The 16,224-nt window shown below is 41.1% G+C and overlaps 1 pseudogene; it reads left to right on the plus strand.

The window, feature by feature from the left end:
* Window positions 1-7: 7 nt before the first annotated feature.
* Window positions 8-1,342, plus strand: LOC134644563 (trace amine-associated receptor 13c-like; annotated as a pseudogene).
* The last annotated feature ends 14,882 nt before the right edge of the window (window positions 1,343-16,224 follow it).

Here is a 16,224-nt window from a genome sequence, read left to right on the forward strand (position 1 = left end):
TCTGCTCATGGAGAACCTGTATGGACAACAATTCTGCTTTCCACAGCTCCGCAACACCTCCTGTAAGAAGCCGCTGCTACATCACAATCAGACCATTTTTCTGTACATTCTGCTTTCCTGCATCTCTCTGCTCACAGTGACTCTCAACGTCCTGGTCATCATCTCTATCTCCCACTTCAGGTGTTAAAGTAAACTTTACTGTAATATATTGTGTTTGACTTGAGCATACTTGGATTAGCTACAGAGTACTCTTCACATTTGGCCTTTACTAAACTGTAATAGCTCTCTTTTAGAAAGGAACAGCTGATGTGATAAATGTTTGTACTATTTAACTGAAATGATTTTATTTTCTGACCTCGTCCTCTCAGAATGATGTGGAAACTAGAGATTTGCCCTACTTTGCTGCACTGGATTGTTTATTGTATATTGTTTTACTTTCAGAACTGGTACATTACTGTAGCATTCCACCTGGTGCAGGTTTATTAATACTATGTTACATCTTTCTTTTTTTTTTTCTTCTCAGGCAGCTTCACAACCAAACCAACCTCTTCCTCCTCTCTCTCGCTGTCTCAGACTTCCTTGTTGGCCTCCTGCTGATGCCGCCTCGAATCCTCCTTTTAGGGGGCTGCTGGTTTTTGGGCACCTTCATGTGTGGACTGTTTTACTATGCCTCTTTTGTCCTCACATCTGCCTCAGTAGGAAACATGGTGCTTATTTATTTGACCGGTATGTAGCTATTTGTGACCCCTTGTCCTACCCCACCAAAGTTACTGAAAGAAAAGTCCAAATCAGTGTCTGTCTGTGTTGGGCCTGTTCACTGCTCTATAACGGCACAGCACTGAACAACTTTCTGAAGCAGCCAGACAGATATAATTCTTGTGATGGGGAATGCATAGTTGTAATTAATTTCATAGCTGGTGCTTTTGATGTCGTAGTTACCTTCATCGGCCCCACTGCTGTGATTATATTTCTGTACATGAGAGTATTTCTGGTGGCTGTGTCTCAGGCTCAGGCTATGAGATCTCATGTTGCCTTTGTTACTTCAAATGGTCCAGTTCATGTTGCCATTAAGAAGTCTGAGAGAAAAGCAGCTACAACTATTGGTGTTGTTGTGGCTGTGTTTCTGATGTGTTTCTGTCCTTATTTTTATCCCTCTCTCGCAGGGCAGGACACATCAACCAGTGTGGAATTTTCAGTTTTTGGGGTCTGGTTACTTTATTGTAATTCCTGTCTAAATCCACTTATCTATGCTTTTTTCTATCCCTGGTTTAGGAAGACTGTTAAACTGATAGTTACATTGCAGATTTTGCAGCCTGACTCTTGTGATGCCAACATACTGTAGAATTAAAATCATATCACTCCTCAGTTAGTCAAATACACTGTAAAGACCAAAGGTCAAAATGTGAAAAAATAAGTTGATATCTGACATCTTTTTCAGCTGTTAATGAAAAATTGCATCAATTATTTGTAATAATGTATTAATATTGTAATTGGATATGATTATTACCAGCTGTAATAAACAATAATAATCAAGAATTCATCAAGATCCTTTAACTTCTTCATGAAAAATACACATGCACGCTCCAGAGTCACTATGAAGAGTTGTGTCTCATCTTCATTCACTCCAGAGTGTTTTTGTTTGTTTGTTTGCTTGTTTTTAACAGCAGTGACTGATGAGCCTTAAGGTATGAGATACAGCAACGTAGAAGTTTGATGTGCATTTTTAAAAGTAAGACAGAAACAGATAAGACTGTATGTTATCAGCACACATAAATAAAATGTAAATTCCTCCTGCATTCAAGGATTACCATCTTGTTTTAAAATTCAGATATTAAACTTCCCAGTGTTCTGGACTTTGTAAGGAGTGTAATTGAATTTGATTCATTGACATGTTTGCTGTTCTGTAGTGTAGCTGTTTTTCTCCTGACAGTAGGACTGTACATTTATAATCCGCATACAAGGATAACAGTTGTGAAACAGTGACAGGCTATTCATGTCTATCTGAGATTTACACAGTGGATGAATGAAGTACTACTGTAGGTATAAGCCAATACATAAACAAATATGTTTATATCTCAATAAACAGAAATGTGTTAAGTATAGAGGGAGACGAAACTCATAAATAATCATTCATAAGTATATCTTGTGATATTATGGCAACGAGTGAAACCAAATAAAACAAAGGGATAGGTTTAAATGTATTTTTATATGTATTTTTATTTTATAACTAGGCCTCTGGAGGGGACTGAAGGGCAGCGGGTGGATTGGGGAGCAGGATGAGCAGGATGAGCGGGGGGAAATAACAGCAAGGAGTACAGGGAGTGAAGCTTCGATGCCAGTAGACAGTGGTTCATAGAGAGGGCTCACAGGTAAACTAACTAACAAATTCTTTTATTGCCAACACTGGATACTACAACTGAGATACTATGCGGCAAGGCTTAGAAAAGCTCTTTAGAGAGTGATCTGTATGGCAGAACGCTGCCACAGGACTGCTCTCCCCTCCCTACAGGACATTTACACCAGGAGATGCTGGTCCAGAGCAGCTCAGATTTTGAAGGACCCGTTCCATCCCAGCAACGAACTGTTCCAGCTTCTACAATCAGGCAGGAGGTTCCGCACCATCCGAACAAGAACAGAGAGGCTCAAGAGGAGTTTTTATCCTCAGGCCATTCGTGTGTTGAATCATGCCCCTCCTCCCCAATCATCCATAAGTGACTGAGATAGGACTCATTACCACATTTTCATATCACCCTGATCCTCTGGCTTCACTACGGCACAAGACACTTCAGCACCCAGCCAACGCAATGTACACAACCTGTAAATTTCCAGATTGTTTTATTTAAATTTTATCTTTATTTATATAATGTATATAACTCACCCACTTGCTGGACATGATGTCCTCTTTGTATATAATGTATATATTGTCAGTGCGCCCCAGGGCGGCTGTGGCTACAATGTAGCTTGCCATCACCAGTGTGTGAATGTGTGTGTGAATGGGTGGATGACTGAACGTGTAAAGTGCTTTGGGGTCCATAGGGACTAGTAAAGCGCTATACAAATACAGGCCATTTACCATAATCATTCACTGTATGTAGGCTTCTGTCTCTCTTTTTTGAACAGTTGAGGAGGGTGTCAGGTCACATTTCACTGCGTGTTATATCTGGCAACTACTGAAGAAGGCACTTTAAAAGAAAAACAAAATGAGCATGAAGAAAACTGCTACGATGATGAAAGAATGAGCCCAGCATCAAAACAAAAAGTCTTACTGAAGCTGCACAAATAATTTGGTCATGTTTCTGCTGACAGGTTACAGAGACTTTTAATAAACTCAGTACACAACAACACAAAATGCGCTACAAATACAATGAGCCTGTGGCTGAGGACCTGAATGAACTTGAACCAGGACTGTGGTATCTCCACATCATCGACCAGTTTACATGGTTTAGCGCAGGCAGAATTCTAAACTCAAAAACATATTCTGAAATAGTCAAACACTTTGTCCATGACTGGATAAGTATGCTTGGCCCGCCTCGAAAACTATTTAGTGACAACAGGGGAGAGTTTACCAAAGATGAAGCGAGAGACACTGTAGAAATTTTCAAAAACGAGATAAAGACAGCAACTGCATACAGCTCATGGAGTAATGGACTGTGTGGCAGCCGTGGTTTGTGGCGCGGCTGCAGGGGAGACCAACACACCAGAGCCCCATCAGCAATCACGCCTCACCTGCCTCATCCTGAGTTGTTATTGTGGCTGGAAAGCTGCAGCCGAGTGTGAGAACAGCAACTGTAATAAAGTGTTAAAAGAGCTAGAATGTGGTTGGGTCCGTCATTCTTGCCACATTGGTACTGAAACCCAGGAGGCTGCATGGCGGAACCACGACCGGGCCAGCCAGCGGAGGTGTTAGCCCGAATGGTGGCTGAGCTAGCACCCACATGGAGGGAGTAGGCGGCGGTGTCTCACTGACAGGCGGAACAGCTGCAGGACCGGTCCAAGCGGCTGATAGTGTGTCCGGCTCGGTCGGTTCCGTTCCTTGCCAACACTCCTGCCGGCCCCACCGGCGTCTTTTAACCACATGGGGGAGGGAGGAGACCCCCGCATCTTTCCGGAGGGACCTGCCCCGGCTGGGCCTGTGGTCAGCACGTGAAGAGGAGGACCTGCTCTGCCTGAGTCGGAGGTCGCTGTGCCATCCTCACCAGAGGCCAGCACGCCATCTGGACCTCCCACGGTTCTGCCAGAGGTCAGTGCCCTGTGTTGTCCTGCGCTAACCCCTCTAACCCCTTGCAGCCTGTGAACCCTGGCTCTGCCACACGGCGGCCTCCGGTCCAGCTCCATGGGTGGCCCCCAGATCCCATTCATCCCTGCTGCTGGTCCATGACCTGTGGATGCCGACGGTTGTGGCTGATTCCCTCTCCTGCTTGCGGGTCTCAGTTGGGCAATGTGGGTATGTGGCAGGCGTGGTTTGTGGTGCAGCTGCAGGGGAAACCGACACACTGGAGCGCCATCAGCAATCATGCCTCATCTGCTTAAAAAGAATGAACTCAGTCCTGAGCTGTTGTTGTTGCGTATGTCAAATTTATTTATATAGCACATTTAAAAAAAACAAATGTTGACAAAGGTGCTGTACATTTAAGATAACCAAAAGAGAGAAAAACATAGGAAGACATGATAAAAATTAAGCAAAAGAAGCATAAAATGAGAAGATTTGAGTAAGAAATGAGACAAATGAAATGTCTGTGAAGGTTCTCAGTCATCCAGGTCATCGTAGTCTAAGGACAAATAAAAGTAGTACAAACCCATTCTGATTTAAAAGCCAAGGAATAAAAATGGGTTTTCAAACAGGTTTTGAAAGTGTCTGATGTTGGGGAGGACTTGTAATCAAGTGTTGAAAGTGCCAGAATGTGGTTGGGTCCATCATTCTTGCCACAGACAAGGTGTATTACAAGCGAGTGGACTGCCCCAAGTGGAAGGGAGTTGTTACTGGTCAAGACGGAGCAGTAGTGTTCGTGGAGGAACATGCAGTACATCAAGTAAGACTCAGAAAAGTAAACTCAGACAAACCAGAACTTGACATCAATGGTACCATGCAACCAGCACACACAATGAATAACGTCAACCTGATGAAAACACAGAGGACATAGAAAACATTACAACTGAGGTACAACAAGAGCTGAAGGAGACAGAGCACCAAGCAATGACCACAAGGGGGGAGAATGAAACTGGATGTCTCCCCAGCCATGATGAAGAGGCATGGACTGAAACAGAGCAGAAAATAAATGTCAGTCTACAAACAGGGCAGATTGTGAAGTATAAGAATAGAGACAGCGGTATCTCACACACCGCTACAGTCTTAGGACGTGCAGGTAAAATTACAGGAAAATACAAACATTGGTACAATTTATAGTATGTTGAGCCTCCTGAAGTTTCTGGTGCCACAGAGTACATTTACATGTCAAGAGTAGACGATCTTCAAGTGCAACACAATGCTACTGACATGTCAGACATGTCTGAGGATATATTCATAACCACAAAGCAAGACTTGCCAAAACCAAGACTTGTGGCTAGAGGATTTGAGGAATCAGAAGTGTCAGAGTTACAAAAAGACACTTCCACATGTGCCACTCTCCGACTACTTGTGGCAGTGTTTTACCAAAGACACTCCTTAGATATAAAGTCAGCATTTCTGCAGGGACCGCAACTATCACGTGACATCTACATCAGACCTCCTGAAGCTGAGGGCAACAGGACGTTATGGAAGCTCAGTAAGCATGTGCGTATGGTCTGGCTGATGCCTTTCTATAGTGGTATAAAAAACTAACAGAAACAAGGATCACAGCTAGAGGAAAAATGTCTAGGCACACAGGGAGGACATCTCATCATCTTAATGAGGGACAGTGGATGATTCTCACTTCTTGCATGGCAGTCAAAGAGTGTCAAGAGCGTTGTATGCAGTACACTGGCAGGTAAAACACTGGCCATGTCATATAGCATTGACAATGCCATTCCTATCCACGCTACACTCTGAACTCACCACTGGTGATGAAAAACATCCTACTCCTATAACCTGTGTCACCAATAATCACTCACTGGTTGATGCACTCAAGTCTACAAAATCAGTCACTGAGAAAAGACTGCATCTTGAGATAAGTAGCATCAAAGAACTTATCCAAACTCAAAAGGTGGAGTGAGTCCTTTGGTGCAACACAAAAGAGAAACAAAGGGAATTGGGTTAAGACAGACCATAACATAAAACATCGTAAAGGTGTAGTGGTTTCAGGCCACAATTTATGTTACCACTATTACAGTGTATTATAAAAATTATTATAAAAAATTATATTACTTAAAAATAATACTAATATACAAAACGTTTGACAAAATCTTTTCTCTAACAATTGATCAGTGACTTTGGTCCACACAAAATACCATTTGTTCAGAAGTAGATTTAGGTTCTTGTCATATTGCCGAGGCCAGTTTTAGTCTTATATTACTTGTAGGAAAAATAAGTGGATACCTTGATTGGGGAATGGCTTAGAGAGAAATGTAATGATAAAGGCTGCAGGTTTTAATTCTCTGGCAATGTGCCGTCACTGTTTAAGAAACAAATCCCTATATATCTGAATATGAGTTTAAAGGAGTTATTTTCAATGAGTTACACTACTGTTATTTTATGCAAGCAAGTCATGGTTGTCTTTATTCATTGCATGCACAACACTCTGGGCCCACGACCTCATTTTAGGTTTGACAGCAGTAAAGTAGTAGGTAAAGGTGAATGCTTGGACATGAATTGAGCTGCGGTTTGGGGAAGTCCTAGAAGGGGACTGGCGACGGCTCCTGGGTCTGGCAGATCCCCGTGTACTAAATAGGAGTGAAGAAGTTAAAGAATTGAGAACAAGGAGGGAGGGTGGGAGGGAGGGGCACGTAAATGAGAATGAACAGTTTTCAGAACTGGGGGGAACCTATATAGATGACAACTGGAAGGAGCATGTTTGGAGGCGTGGTCCCGCTCCTGAAATTCCGATACATAATCTCCAATATGTGAATCAAATAATCTACACATCACATCAAGTGTATACAGTCAAAGCATGTCAGGTCACGCTGCATTTTCACCCTAAAATATGACAAAATATAAACAACAGGGAAAAATGCATTGTTATTTTATGTCTGAGTAGGTTCTCTGTCATCCAGGTCATGGTAATTACCTGGATGCCTGGTTGCAGCGAAGAACCATATTCTCAAAAGTAGATCTCCATAATGTAGATAACACTCTCCCAGATCCAAACAAGGTTGAGTGTAAGACAGCGTTAAACACCCAACAGGACCATTTGGATCTGGTTAAGCCCTTTGGGCTCATTGATCATTGATCATTGATTGACCTGTCGATTGATTGGTACCTATGAAGCGCCTTGAGGCGACTTTTGTTGTGATTTGGCGCTATATAAATAAAATTCAATTGAAAAAAAAATTGAATTGAATTGATGCTCCTGCCATCTTCCACTGAAGTCCAAACAGTTGTTCGTCACAGCCCGGCTGATCTCTTCCCTTTATCATTGATTTTAGTGTTTCAGGGGTAGAAGCATCCCTCTCACAGAATAAAGATGACAAAATGCATACTTGTGCTTTTTGTATCATTGCTTATCACCAACAGCGCACAACTATGATGTTGAGCTACTTGCAATTAAACTAATGCTGCAGGAGTGGAGGCACTGGCTCAAGGGAAGCTGCACAACTGTTCGGGATTTGGATCGACCATAAGAACTTGGCTTATTTTCAAATCGTTAAGCGTCTCAATTCCTGTCAGGCGGGTCCCCATTTTTCGCACGCTTTAACTTCTCTATTGCTTATCATCCAGGTTCACAGAATACTAAACCTAAATCTCTCACAGCAGGAAGCTGGCGTAAGAAAGCATCATAAGGACATCAGTTAAGGAACCTATTTTTTCCACCCTGTGACTGACACACATTAGTATACTTGTTCCTACTCTAGTTGAGCACTTAAAGCACTTTCTTAATACAAGCCTACTTTGCCCATTTACATAAGCACTTTCTTTTTCACTGATACATCAGGGGAACTCAGGGCTCAGTGTTGTTGGATTTGGAGTGTTCCTTCACAGTGCAAATTTTTTGAACCTGAGTTTTAAAATAAATTGCAAATGTCATATACTAAGATTAGCGGCAGACAACTTGAGCAAGTGTGACTGTGATCATTCCCGCCTGGACTGTTACTTTATTTTGGAACTTTTAAATGGCAAAATTTACTGATAGTTTTAACCCATGTGTTGTCCTCGGGATTCCCATATACTTGTTTGCCATTGACCTAGGGGTCATTTTTGACCCGAGGACAACACAAGGGCTTTAAGTGGAGTGCCAGAGCTTTCTGGATAACTCCTATAGTAGCATTTCCCTGATGTTATTAGTCATCAGAAATATTTAGAACAAAACGCTACATATTACTAGCAGGCATAGCTGGACTGGCCATCAGGCATACCGGGCATTTGCCCGGTGGGCCAATGGTGATTTTTCTTTTTTTGGGCCGATGGGTTTTTGTTTGTTTGTTTGTTGTTTTGTTTTTTGTAACGGTATAAACAATGAAAGGTGGTGGATTGGCTAGATGCTGGCCGGTGTGTAAAATGTAAAAATAACTCTTACAAAAATAAGTTGTTTGGAGGTGGCTATGGCGGAGCTTCCACTGAGGCCAGCAGGTGGATGAGGGAAAGGGGAGGCAGGAGGAGGAGAGACCCAAGGCGGCCGCCGGTCCGAGTATCAGGTGAACTGAACTTCAGGTAAGAAGTTATGACCTGCAGTCTATCTGGGTCAGATATAAACCAAGTTTAGGTGGAGTTTATTTTCGTTGTGCTGACTTTTTACAGTCAGTTACAATAACTCGTACTGCGTACTAGCTAGCATGACGGAGTTTCTATACAGCTGGGTGGGTGCTATGATGTTACTGATAGTGAACTTTATTTTTATCCATAAGGTTAGTTAGTAGAGTTGCCAACCGTCCCGTAAAAAATGGAATCGTCCCGTATTCAGAGAAAATATTACGCTTTTCGTATTGAGCTGAAAATGAACATGATTGTCCCGGACTTCAGCTAGAATGGAAAAAGACACAAAGCTGGAGTTATTCTGCGTGTTTACGCTGTCAGCTGCCTCTTCTTCTCTCATTCTCTCTCTCTCCCTCTCCTGTTGCTACTTACAACCATGAAACTGATCAATGATCAGCTGATCGGCTTTTCTCTCTTGTTTGTTTATCGCCCACTTAGCGCCAGAAAGAGGAAACCAGCGGATGTCGCGTTAAACAACAGCAGCACGTTTAAGCTTGATCAGCTGTTGTTAGAATTTATTTAATATTAATTTCTAGTATCAGCTGATGTTTGCTAGAGCCACAGCTGTAAAAGCTGCTGGTCATGATGTCGGTTTGGATATGTGGTGAGAGGGAAACATGAAGATGAAACCATAAGATGTCCTTACTGAATTATCAGAGCTGAACAGGTGATGGAGAAACAGGTTTACCTTTTAGGTGACATGAATGAGTTGAAGTTATGAACTGTTTCTGAGAGACAAATAACACCAGGATCCTTTTCTATGTAGCTGACAGCTGGTAACTGTGCAGGGGCGGGTCTAGCAAAGTTTTGCCACGGGCCCAGGTAGGGCATTAACAGGGAGAGGGGGGCACAAAGAAATACTTTTCTTTCTTATTCTCATTTAAAATGTCTAGCTTTTATTAAATAATTATCTGAATCTTACAACCAAAGTTTTCATCTGATGTAACATGTATAGAAATCATACAAATACAAACAAGACACTGTACATCACTGTCACAACAGCATTCGTTTTCATTCAAAGGCTTTATGGCTTTTCCTATAATACCTGGTGGGCCGGTCTCTAGTCAAAATGCCCGGGCCGATGTTTGGTCCCAGTCCAGCCCTGCTAGGAGGAATACATGCACATTCATGTTACTGCACAATGGGAGTCTGTTTAAATATGGATTTTGCATTTTACATAGGAACATTAGCAGTGCAATGAAATAATCGTTTTATGCTTTTATGTTCAGGAACACAAGTCAGCAATAACCACAGAATGCACACATCACTTTCTGTATGGTTTGTTCAGTGTGCACAATCTGTATTTTATTTGTTGCAAACATATATCTATATCAATATTTAATAGAAATGCTGATTGTATCATAATTATAAAATCCCTGAACAAATTTAAAATGTATAAATATATAGTGTAGCAAGCGTGTAAATGAATGCGCCTCCACACTGCTTCCCCTGGAGGATAAACGAGACATTACCACTGGTTTTCCTTAATGCCGCTTAGGGGAGTTATTACTCATGGTTGCATCATCCACATCACGGGCAGAGGTGATGAGGTATTTAAAACTTAAATACTCTTAACTTCATTGGACAACTTAGCAAGAGTTGCATCATCCTTTGATATCCCACCTTGCTTTGACTGACATTAGCAATTAACACCTCTAATTTGAGCACTGTCATCATTTGATCACTAATGAGAGCATGTGGGAAAACAATCATTACCTACAGCGTCAAACAGTCATTAGCAGCAATTAAAGGGCTACACACAAGCTGTTTAAAGCCTGGTGAGACTCTTAATAATAATGTGTGTGTGCGTGTGTGCATGTAGGTGTGCATGTCTCTGTGTGTTATGTAAAACTCAGTGGTTATTAATAGTGGCGAAAAAGTTGAAGTTGAAACTGAAACAAACAGATATGTGTTTGGAGACAAGTTCTGTACAATTACGTTTTCCATTGTATCAATATTATGATTGTCGTTTAGTTTTGTGATTTTGCCCTGACAATCTAGCCCACATCTCATCATACATTAGCTAGTGTTTAATTCTTAGTCAGGTCATTTAAAAACAGTTTTATAGCTTCTGATTATGGAAAATAAGATTGAAAACCAATTCCAAAAACATGACATGCTGTGTAAAATGTAAAAGGGCAGGCTATGTTTACCACAGTGTAGCATTTCCTCTTCTTTTAACAACAGTCTTTAAACATCTGAGAACCCCAGAGACCAGTTACTGTACTTTTTGAAGATGAATTTTGTCTTGCTCTTGTCTGATATAAGATTGTAGCTGTTTAGCAGCTGTATTGTGTTGGGATTTGTTAAGGCTAATATCTCATAATTAGCGTCACATATTTGTGTTTTATACTTTATTGTATACAGTAAAGTAATGTAAAGTAGTATTAGATGTAGATTGCTATACTCAAATACTAACAGACATAAACAGTTCAAGTTCAAATTTATTTATATAGTACTTTTTAAAAACAACAAGCGTTGAACAAAGTACTGTACAATAAAATGGACAAAGCAGAAGACATAAATAAAGAAAAATAGAATAGTGTTTTAGAAGAGAATAAAATCATAAAAAGAGTAATAGTAACAAACTCATGATGAATCAAAAGCCAGAGAATAAAAACCAGTCTTCAGACAGATTTTAAAAGTATCCAGTGTTGGGGAGGACCTGATATGCAAAGGCAATGTATTTCACAGTTTGGGGGCAGTCACTGCAAATTCCCGGTCTCCTCTATGTTTTAGTCTGGACCTAGGGACAACCAAAAGCATTTGGTCTGCAGACCTCAAGGATCTTGGGGGAGAATACCAGGTTAGGAGGTCAGCAAGATATGTAGGGGCTAGTTTATGCAACGTCTTAAAAACAAGTGTTAAGATCTTAAAGTCAATTCAAAAGCTGACTGGCAGCCAGTGTAGTGATGCAAGTATAGGAGATATATGATCTCGCTTGCGTGTGCCGTGCTGCAGCGTTTTGGACTAGCTGCAGTCGGCCAATTGATGAAGAGGTAACACCAGAGTAGAGGCTATTACAGAAGTCGAGGCGAGATGAGATGAAGCCATGGGTCGCTTTCTCAAAATGTCTGAAACAGAGAAAGGGCTTAACTTTTGTAATTAGGCGAAGATGAAAGAAGCTGGTTTTGACTACATTATTTATCTGTTTATCAAATGTTAAACTGCTGTCAAAAATCACCCCTAAATTTCTTGCAAATGGTTTTTTATAGTTTTCTAAGGGGCCAAAGTCATAATTGTCAGAAGGACCAAAGACAATGACCTGAGTTTTCTGTTCATTTAGATTTAGAAGATTTAGAGCCATCCGTGCCTTGATATCTTCTAGACAATCAAACAGTCCCTTCAGAGAATTCACCGATTTTCGTTTCAGTGGTAGGTAAATCTGAGAGTCATCTGCGTAGCAATGAAACGAAATACCATATTTTTTAATAATTAATCCCAACGGAAGCATATAAATTGAAAATAGGACTGGACCAAGGATAGAGCCCTGGGGGACCCCGCAAAAAAGTATGGTCCTTGGAGACAATGTGTCTCTGAATCTAAGAGAGAAAGTACAATTGGATAAGTAGGATTTAAACCATTCCAAAGCAAGCCCCTTAATTCCAGCACATTGTTCCATTTGAGAGATAAGAATCCTGTGATCTACTGTGTCGAAAGCAGCACTGAGGTCTAATATTAAAATAGCAGAATCTCCAGAGTCAGTAAAAGGTCATTAGAAACTTTTAAAAGAGCGGTTTCAGTGCTGTGGTGTGTTTTAAAACCAGACTGGAATAGTTCACCAATGTCATGTTGATCTAAAAAGGTCTGGAGGTGCAGAAGGACAATTTTCTCCAGAACCTTTGACAAAAAGGACAATTTAGAGATTGGACGGTAATTTGATAGAACTTTTGGGTCCAGATTCTGCTTTTTCAGGATGGGTTCCACCACAGCATGTTTAAAATCAAAGGGAACAGATCCAGACTGAAGACTGCTACTGACAATAGAAAGCAGACATGTACCAACAGTGTCAAAAACATCTTTCAGTAACCTAGGTGGAATGATTTCCAAGGTACATTTTGAAGGTTTCAAGTTTCTAACTACTTCATTAACACTAGAATTACTGAGCCTTTTTGCCCTGGTGCAAGTCCCTACTACTAGATTTACTAGCCTGCGCAGATTTGCGTAAATTCCCCCCGACCTTAACACCTCTTGGCACCCCGCTGAGATTTTCACAGGTCTTCAGCTCCATTGTTCTCCTGCTTTTGTTGTGCAAACACACCCTCCCCCAGCCCCTAACCATGAGAGATTCAGGTCTTTCCTTCCCTGCAAGGCTACTTTCCTTCCTTACCTGCAGCGTACTATACACCATGGTAGTTTCTATGTGCAATATTTCTCATATGCAATATTAGTTCTTGTCAATCCTTGTCACTACATTGGATGCCTGGCCATAAACATATATACACAGAGTTGTACATATATTTATATATTTATATAGCTACACCTTGTATAATATGCATAAAGTCTAGTTATACACACAGACACATCTATATCATATATATATATATATATATATATATATATACATATATATATATACACATACATATATATATATATATATATATATATGTATGTGTATATATATATATATATATATATATATATATATATATATATATATATATATATATATGTGTGTGTGTGTGTGTATATATACATATATGTATATATACATATATATAGATAGATAGATATGTGTGTGTGTATACATACACCAATATTTTTGAATACTCGTGTCCATATATATGTTTCCAGATTGTTTGTATAGTGTACTTTCTATATCGTGCTCTGTCCACTTTTTTGCAATGACAATGCAGATTTTCCACTTGTGGGACAAATAAATGCAGATTTGCTGTGTGTGTGTGTGTGTGTGTGTGTGTGTGTGTGTGTGTGTGTGTGTGTGTGTGTGTGTGTGTGTGTGCAACATTGGCATTTGTTTACTCAGATCCAAGGCAGGCCAAACCGCTGTGTTACAACCTACATACAAAAGACACACATTCACAATATATGGGTACACAAGTCTGTTTTATTTCAAAGTGTTTCAAACTTTACAGCGTTTGCAGACCCATTGTCCATCATCCCTGCATTTGGCACAGGTGAACTTCTGACATGTTGCACAGGTAAACCTGCTGGGATTCCTGTTGCAGCTCTCTTGCACCTGGCACTGCGTTGTCTTTACAGTCCCTGGCACAGCAGCTGCAGCAGCTGCAGCAGCCTACCTCTGTGCTAATATTTCCTTGTGCTGCATGAATCGGCAACGAAGTTGCTGAGCTAGAAGACTCAGAAACAATCTTCTTTTGCCTGTCCACCCTGTACATGCCTTGTACAAAATGTAGGCATTCACTGCCGCCAGGTCCAGCATATTGTAGAAAACCGCTACTGGCCACCTGCGTGTTGCTGATCTTACGGAATACATCCATGCCATTTGGTCCAACACGTCTACATCACACTGTAAAAGCAGAGAGAGAGAGTCATGAGTATATGTTTTTTTCTATAGGCCTGTATAGCACACATCAGAAAACATTGTAGCACTGGTGTAAAATTGTACACACATTCACATACCTCCATGTGGTTATAGTCTGTTATCGTGTTGGGTTTCCTCTTTCTGCCGTCACTGATCGTCACGTCTTGGTGCATGGAACTTAGAACACACACAGTCTTGTTTTTTTAGGTGCATAAATTGTCAAGGAGACACTGCCACTTCTAAGCACTGAAGTGGAGAATACCTCTCGCTTTGCAATATCTTTTGCAAGTTGAGGAAGTTCACGCCAGATTTTATTCACCGTGCCCAGTAACGTTGTTTTGCACTGCAGCAGTCTGTGCGACAGTAACAGTGAAGTAAAGAAATTGTCCGTTGTGACATATCTCCCATCATCCAAAAACGGCTCCATCAGTTTCATGACCACGTTCTCGGCCAGCCTCTCTCCCTTCTGACGACTGGGGTCCTTTCCCAAGTAAGGAGATGCACTGCAGACATATTTGGTGTCCAAATCCGTGGCCATCCAGAACTTGATCCCAAATTTGTCTGGCTTGGTTGCAATATACTGTGTGAATGGACAACGAACCTTGGTAGGGAACAGCTGTTCCCTACCAAGGTTCGTAGGGAAGCTGGCAACAACGGTCGTGCATTCAGTATAGTTGTGACTTCCGCAAGAAATGTGGTCAAAATCTCATGAGTAAGTTGAAGCATTTCTACCAGGCATTTCTGAAAGTTGTAACACAGAGGTTTGGCCTGCCTTGGATCTGAGCAACTCTGAGTGAGCAAATGCAAATGTGCCAGGCCTCAAGGATAATGGGTGGTTTGCACAACAAAAGCTGTAGGAGAAACAAGCTGACGACCTGTGAAAATCTCAGCAGGGGTGCTTAACACCTCGGGACTTGCACCAGAAAACAAAAAAGCCAGTAATTCTAGGGGGTGTTGGGTTTAGGGAAGTTACGCAAATTTGCGCAGGATAGTAAACCTAGTGTTAAGTAATGAAAGGGATACTGGCTCAAAGTGGTCAAAAACGGCCAAAGTTGGAGTATAAACACATGGGTCAGAAATGGGAGGAATGATGTGAGACCTAATGTCTACAGTTTTATTAATGAAGAATTTCAGTAGATTCTCACTTGTTATGTTCACTGCTATATGAGGATCAGTAGTAGGAGGATTAAGAACTGAATTTATAATACCAAATAAAATCTGAGGTTTAAGATAGTCATTGGACATGATCTTGGAAAATTATTTTGTTTTTGCTGCTCTTACAGCTTTCTGGTAACTTGACAGGGATTCTCTAAGTGCCTCAAACAACACCTGGAGTTGGTCCTTTTTCCACTTTCGTTACGCTTTTCTACATGCCTGTCTGCGTTCCCTGGTGTCATTATTCAACCACAGTTGGGTTTTAGGTTTTAGATACCTGGTGATAAAAGGAGCAATGGAATTCAGTATTTCCAGACAAGCTGAACAGAACAGGGAAAGCAGACTATCAGTGGTTGAATGAGTGAACCTGTTAACAGGTAATGCCTGATTTAGATTTTTATAAGAGCAGGCGAAGGGATCTGCTGTATTTGAATTGATCGTACAAGATCGGAGTTTGGGCACAGTAGATCTACCAGGCTGACCTGAAAAGGCTTCCGAAAAATTTATGTTACAGATTTCAGTGTCAAAGAGTGACAGGCCGTAAAAAAGTACAAGATCCAGGGTATGACCGCATTCGTGAGTTGGGCCTTTGACTGATTGAACAAGATTAAATGAGTCTATAAGGTTTAAAAAATCATTGGTCAGCGGAGTATTTAAGCAACAAACTTGAATTACTGAGCACAGAAACATCTGTGCTCAGTATGGCCTGGAATTCGAAATTCAAAATGGGAGATGCCCCCTC

The sequence above is a fragment of the Pelmatolapia mariae genome, linkage group LG16_19 (assembly GCF_036321145.2).
Source record: "Pelmatolapia mariae isolate MD_Pm_ZW linkage group LG16_19, Pm_UMD_F_2, whole genome shotgun sequence".
Classification (NCBI taxonomy): domain Eukaryota; kingdom Metazoa; phylum Chordata; class Actinopteri; order Cichliformes; family Cichlidae; genus Pelmatolapia; species Pelmatolapia mariae.